The following is a 6,852-nucleotide window of genomic DNA, read 5'->3' on the forward strand; positions in this document are numbered from 1 at the left end:
TCTAAGAGCCCCCTAGCTGACCAGGAGCTTTCTGAGAATTCAAGGCATGATGAGAGGTCTGGGAGGTACCGCCATCTTTTACACGTCAGCCTGGGACCTGCTGGAATCCACTGGGACTTCCATTTCAGAGGTCTGGCCCTTTTTAGATATTTTTTTTCTGTAGTTTCCCAACAGGCAATGCGTCCACATAGTGTAGGCACGTTGAGGCTGGAAATTAAGGTGAAGATGTACGGAGTGCTTCTGGAAGTTTCTGCAAACAATACATTTACTTTTAGTTTAAAACAAAAATCCTGAGATACCTGAGTGCACGTCCATTAAATACTATGTTCTTTTTCAAAATCCCTGCAGATGGAATGCTTTCAGGAAAGAGATGATGGAGAGAACTTTGGGATTCCCTCCTCCTCCAAGACACACTTTTTGGTAGAGGAGAATCATCATTCCTGGCCCTGCTGTCCAACACGTTTACTTAATATCGACTTCTTTGGCCCTATTTGTGAGACGGGATCCTCAGGAAGAGTCTAAGGTCCACGGCTTCCTGCAGGGAGATGTACACAGAGGAACGAGCATCGCCTTCCGCTCACAGACTGGGTGAATGCGTCTGGCACCCCTTCTCGGGTCCAACACGGCCCACAAAAACCCCACAAGCCAAAAAACGCAAATGACAATTCCGTCCTGGGCAGCACGTGTGCCAGGGACCACGGGCTGTGCGTCCGAACATGACTCATGTGCACTCACCTCCCACGCACCACACGTCCCCGCCGTGTTCCTGTGTGTCTGGATTAGAGCGCCCTGCGGGGCGGGTGCAATGCAGCCTTGCTATCAAGAGGGCCAGGGCACATCGGCCTGGTTTTCGGGGAGGACAGCTGTGAGTCTGCTTTCACTGAACTCAGTGGGTCAAGTCCGTGGTGCAAGTGTGGATTCGGGAGGCTGGACCTCTCCCTGGGCAGCCTCGCCCATCCTGTGCTGGACCTGGCAATGCCACTGTTCAAATCCACCCCCTTCTGCTCGGCCACGTGCACCCACCACGGGCTCCAATCACCACTGCGTCACGATGTGCTGTCACACCGATGGTCCTAAGGACGGGCGTGTGATAACACCAGCAGAGTACTGTGCTTTACCTGAGTGGCCCCAAAGGCCCAGGTGCTGCAGACCAGGTACACAGCCCTGGGTGTACCAAGGGGGGGAGCCTTGGAGAGGCAGGCCTGGGTGGAGTCGCCCAGCCCTGTGGGGTGGCCCCGAGGAGACGTTGGAACTGCAGGCCCTGCTCGTTCCCCCCTGCGTCCCACCACCTGAGTGAGCGGCTTGCTCTACCAGGCCCGCCCCGCCATGATGTAGTGCCCCCCGCCAAGGGCCCAAAAGCAGGGGGTCCCACCAAGCAGCAGCTGAGAGCCCCAAGGCTGTGAGCCAGGACACAGCTCTCTTAAACGGACCACCGTTTAAGAGAGTTTGATTTACAGTTTGGTTTACAGCAGCCGAAAGCTAACAAGAGTCTTTTTCTAAGCTCGGGAGGTAAACGGGGACAAAAGCACTTTTCCACTGATCAGCTAAGAAGATGCAGGGTCACTGGCCGCCTCTTGGGGATGTCCTGCCTACAGAATACAAGCAAGGAGAAAAACAGACGTGACCGAAACTCAGAGCACTCGCTGGGGCCCGAGCCGCCTGTCTGTAGTGAGCCCAGCTTCTAAAGTCTCACTCAGTGGAACCCGCATACTGTTCCCTCTCCTGCAAGTCAGGCTCTGAATCCTGCAGTCGGCAGATTCCTGCCTGCAGGACACATTACTCGTGTGCTCCTGCTGACTTAAGACGGTGACACACACACAAGAAGTACGGGACACTGTCCCTGCTGCAGATGGACCCTGAACCAAGACCTGGCCAGCACCCCCAAAATGACCGGCACAGCACCAAAGGCCACGGTGTGACAGACACAGACAAGGTAGCTGAAGGCCTTCCCCAGGCACCGTCTGACCTAGGCCCTGAGGAAGAAGCAGGGCTTAAAGGAGAGAAAAACGTGACCGACCACCTAGTAGGTGAAGAACGAGACACAGACCGGGGCTCGCAGGTTCCCCGCCTCCAGGTACCTCTAGGGCCGGCCTGGTCCTTCTCCTGTACTGGACGCTCCGCGAAGGTTATTTAACGAGTGAGCAGAAAGGCATGAAGACATGATTTATTTCCACTTGGGACCTTGGTCAATAACGAGATCGCCTTTTACAGCACTGTGCCTAGTGGAAATTACGTCCACTTCACAATAACCTGCTTTATGACACAGCTTCCAGGAAGGGGTCATCAGAAAGAGTGGTGTCATCGTCCATCAGCGGGCAAGGCTGGCTTTCATTAACTGGCAGGCCTGCTTTTATTGTTTTCTCCAAGACCTAGACAAATTCTCTAAAACCTACAAATTCACACATCACGTTTATGAAGAACGCTTACCACTTTTCAGTAAAATTATAAATATGCATATGAACACCAATCATAAAGGCAGAGAAAGAACTGAGGCGGTGTGAGATGCGTGGTAGCCAACCACACAGTGCTGCACACAGAAAGAGCGCCCTGCTTCACTCTGGGAGACCACCAGGAAAGCAGGCTGGGTGCAGGCTCTGGGCCCGGGACAGCTGAGCCTAGCAGGCCCGCCCGTGCGTCTGCAGACCTCTCAGCACTGTTAAAAGTTCCCTGAGAAAACGCGTAAAGGGCTGGCGTGCGGAACACAGGCAGTAAATACAGCAAGTATTAATGGTGTGATTCCAATCAAGAGGGATGGATATTTGGGAAAGCCAGGAATTTTGCAAAAAACAAAATACAGTCGCTTAGCACCCAGGACAAAGGACGTGGACCTCTAGGACACCCGAGGATACCAAAATGAGTGGAAGCGCAAGTCCCTTATGTAAAACGGCAAACGATTCCACGTGCAAAACCTCCTACAAACTTCAAACCAGCACTGGACTGATGTTATTAACACAACGTAAATACGAGGCAAACAGCTGTTCTACTGCGTTGTTCAGGAAGCTGTGATGAGAGAGAAAAGTGTGTACGTGTTAAATGCAACTCGGTTTTTTAAAGGACATTTTCTGTCTGTGGTTGGCTAAGTCTTTGGACATGGAACCTGCAGATAACCAAGGTCAACCGCGATCACTCAGCCAGGTGCTGGTCTTTGGCAACTGAGGACGTCCTGAAACCAATCTCTCAGGGATATCAAGGAACCTCTGTCCACCCAAATCCTTACTTTCTCTCTTTGAAGTGAGGTAGTTGACTCACTGAAGGATTTTTTTTTTTTTTTTTGAGTTGTTGATGCACATTTATTTTGTTTATTTGTTTATATGCAGTGCTGAGACTCAAACCCAGAGACTCACACGTGCTAGGCAAGCGCTCTACCCCGGAGCCACAACCCCAGCCCAGGATGTGTCTTTGGATTATGAGCTCAGCTCAGGATTAGATCCTATAACCAAATTAACGTATTTTAGCAAATTTAATAAAAGCATAAGGCACTAAAGCAGCCCTTCCTTTTATCATCTCGCGATGTTACTTGACACTGGTATTATTGTTCCCATGATCTTCTCCACAGTGAAAAAACTACTTGAAGGCCATCAGGGACTACCTGTGTGGGCAAAGGGTGGACAAGAGCCACCATGTCAAGAGAGCAGCTCTTCCGCAACACCGTACACAGCGATGGACACAGATTCTCTCTCACGGGGATTTTAAAAAGCATTTTAGGGCTCTGTTACGCCTTTTGAACTTCACCCCCACCACTTGGCCACCAGGGACGTGAACCCTCTGTCTACACAGCATATTGTTTGAAGTACGTGTGCCCCCAAAGCTCATATAACACAATGCAAGACAGTTTAGAGATGAAACAATTGGGTCTTGACAACTTTAAAGGAATCAGGGCAGTAATCCCTCCTAGGGATTAACCAGGGGGTGACTGTAGGCAGGTGGGCTGTGCCTCTGGGGTTTACAGCCTCCCCCCTTCTCTCTCCTCTAGTCTAAGGGTCTCCCTTCTGCGGATTCACACACAGACGTACTTGTTAATTGGTACATGACGTACGTGGAAGTGGATGTGATACCCACACACGCACATGGCATAATTGTGCCTGTTTTGTCCCCAGGTTCCTCCCTGTCCCGCCCCTCCTCTCTCTCCCTTCATGGACCACCTCCACCCTACTACTGTCCCAGCTATTTTCATGGGGACTCCTTGTCTTTAACTCCCTTTTCCTCTCAATCTTCTGCATAAGACAGAAAACATCAGCCTCGTGACTCTCTGAGTCGGGCTTATTTCACTTGGCACGATGCTGTCTGGTTCCTTTCATTCACCAGCAAATGTCGTGATTTCGTTCTTCTTCAGGGCTGAGTAAAGCTCCCTTGTGTATGTGCACCACGTTTCCTTTATCCATCGTCTGCTGATGGACACCTAGGCTGGTCTCTCAACTTAGCTGCTGTGAATTGTGCTGTTACGAATATTCACTAACTATGCTGATTTCAATTCCTTTTGGGGGGGTTGGGTGGGTACCGGGGATTGAACCCGGGAACACTGGACCACTGAGCCTCATCCCCAGCCCGATTTTGTATTTTATTTAGAGACACAGACTGAGTTGCTTAGGGCCTCGCTTTGGCTGAGGCTGGCTTTGATCACGTGATCCTCGTCCCTCAGCCTCCCAAGCTGCTGGGATGACAGGTGGGTGCCACTGCGCCAGCTGATTTCAACGTTTTGGTTAAATAAAGAGGAAATTTAACACAACAGCAGAAAAGCCCGAGGTAGGGGGACATCTTTGTCGTGTCTGGTCTTCAGATGCAGGTGGTGCACGTGTGTTGACAGGTTCAGAAGCACGTATGTTCCAAGACCCTCAGTGCATACCTGAAATCACAGACAGGACTGACCCCGATACATGCTGTGCCTCTTCCTATATGTCCTGCAGCACGGCCAGGCAGGGTCAGGGTTGACCGGTCACTCCCCGTTTTGTCCCCCAGCCTCTCCTTTGCATCACTGATCTGGCGTTCCCAGGGCCATTATCAAGCAAAATAGGTGTCACTTGAATACAAACAGTGCCACACGACGACCACAACTGAACAGATAACCAACTAAGTAACTGAAGGGTAGGTGATGTATCCTGTGTGGATCCACTGCACAGAGGGGTCACTCACCTACTGAGCAGCACGGAGCAGACACATGAGATCATCATCACGCTACTCGGCGCAACAAGCAATTTAAATCTTACAAAGAATTGAACCTTGGAACTTTCCATTTAATATTTTCAGACTGTTTCTGAGTGAGCATCAAGAAGTGTGGAAAGTGAAACTGTGCCGTACAGGATGAGGTTCCGGGAGAGGGATCCCAGGGAGCCATCAGTCTCGAGCACTTCATTTATGGGCTGGGAGCAGTGACAGATGCCTCCCAGAGCTCAGAGTTTCCCACCGTCTAGCTCAGGGTGCCACCGCACGCAGGGCACCTATGTGAGGCTCTGCAACAGCACCAGACCGTGCTGCTCTAATTACACGAGCCGGCGCCCAGCTGCACTCTGCCTCCTTGATGATAAAGGCTGAACTCCTGTCAGCTCTGGGTGCCCCGTGCTAGCACAGACCTGCTACACCACAGACGCTTAATAATTCTAGGATAAATGACTAAATGCACCAGATCAAAACAAAATCACTAAGGAAAACAGAGAAGCAAGAATAAGCAAATAAATTAACTTAAGAAATGGTTTTAAAGGGCGATTAGTATATTCTCAGACCACAGTGCTAATTTACAAAAATTCAACCTTCAAAAGAAACCCACGTTGATTCCAGGCTGGGCGCCAAGCGCCATGCGCGGTACAGAGACGACAAAGACGAATGGGATTGATATTCTTCCTTACGTGAGGGAGCTGAACTTTTTAACTAACTACGTGGAAACATGATTGAGGATAGAACAGAGAGCGAAACAAACATGTTTAACGTTTTAAGAGTCACAGGGCACATAGGTGGCTCCAGTGAGACTTACAGTCGGTGGGGGTCACACTCTGGCAGGAACCGGTACCCTTATCCCTCCTGGAGGTGAAGGATGCCCAGCTTGGGGTGTCCATCCAAGCCGTGCAGTGCAGAGGTGTTCACCTGCATTCTAGACGATCTGCTGAACCAATCAGGGACAGGCTTCTGCCAACAGCATCCCAGGGTCTGATTCTGCAAAAGAAAGAAAGGAAGAAAAAGAATTAGGCTACCCTCAGTCTTTCCGTGCCACCAGACCAGCTTAAACTAGACCACTGTCTTAGTCCACTCAGGTGGCTGTGAGAGAGGACCATAGACTCTGTGGTTTAACGACCACAGACGTGAATTCCCGCAGTTCAGAAGGCTAGTCCTGAACCAGGCCTTTTTCAGGTTGTGGACTCCCACGTTTCTGTTGCAAGTGCACCTTTCAGTGCTAGAAACGGGGCTTTGGGGTGGCCCTCTTGTGAGAGCACTCACTAATCCTGTTCATGAGGACCCCACCCTTGGACCTCACTACCTCCCCAAGGCCCACCTCCTAACACCATCACACTGTGTGTGTGTGTGGAGATTTAAACACATTCGTCTGGGGAGGCATGCAAACACTCTGGCCCTAGCAACGCTAACCTACATAAATACCCAGGGACACTGTTAACTGGTTTTTTTTTTTTTCTGTTGGTACCCGGGATTGAACTCAGGGGCACTCAACCCCTGAGCCCCCTCCCCAGCCCTATTTTGCATTTTATTTAGAGACAGGGTCTCCCTGAGTTGCTTAGGGCCTGCTTTTGGCTGAGGCTGGCTTTGAACTGGAGATCGTCCAGCCTCAGCCTCCCAAGCGTCTGGTATTACAGACCTGTGCCACCCCGCCCAGCAGTAACTGGGTTTTGAGCATGGTGGTGTTTTCAG

General features: G+C 50.8%; 1 long non-coding RNA gene across 1 annotated transcript in view; it reads right to left on the bottom strand.

The window, feature by feature from the left end:
- LOC139703470 (uncharacterized) overlaps nucleotides 1-6,852 on the bottom strand; it is a 34,131-nt gene that overhangs the window by 26,299 nt on the left and 980 nt on the right. Inside the window, exon 2 of the long non-coding RNA XR_011705768.1 lies at nucleotides 5,966-6,144. This is a non-coding gene — a long non-coding RNA (uncharacterized lncRNA). The remainder of the gene's footprint in view (nucleotides 1-5,965; nucleotides 6,145-6,852) is intronic.

This window comes from Marmota flaviventris, chromosome Y, assembly GCF_047511675.1.
Source record: "Marmota flaviventris isolate mMarFla1 chromosome Y, mMarFla1.hap1, whole genome shotgun sequence".
Lineage (NCBI taxonomy): Eukaryota > Metazoa > Chordata > Mammalia > Rodentia > Sciuridae > Marmota > Marmota flaviventris.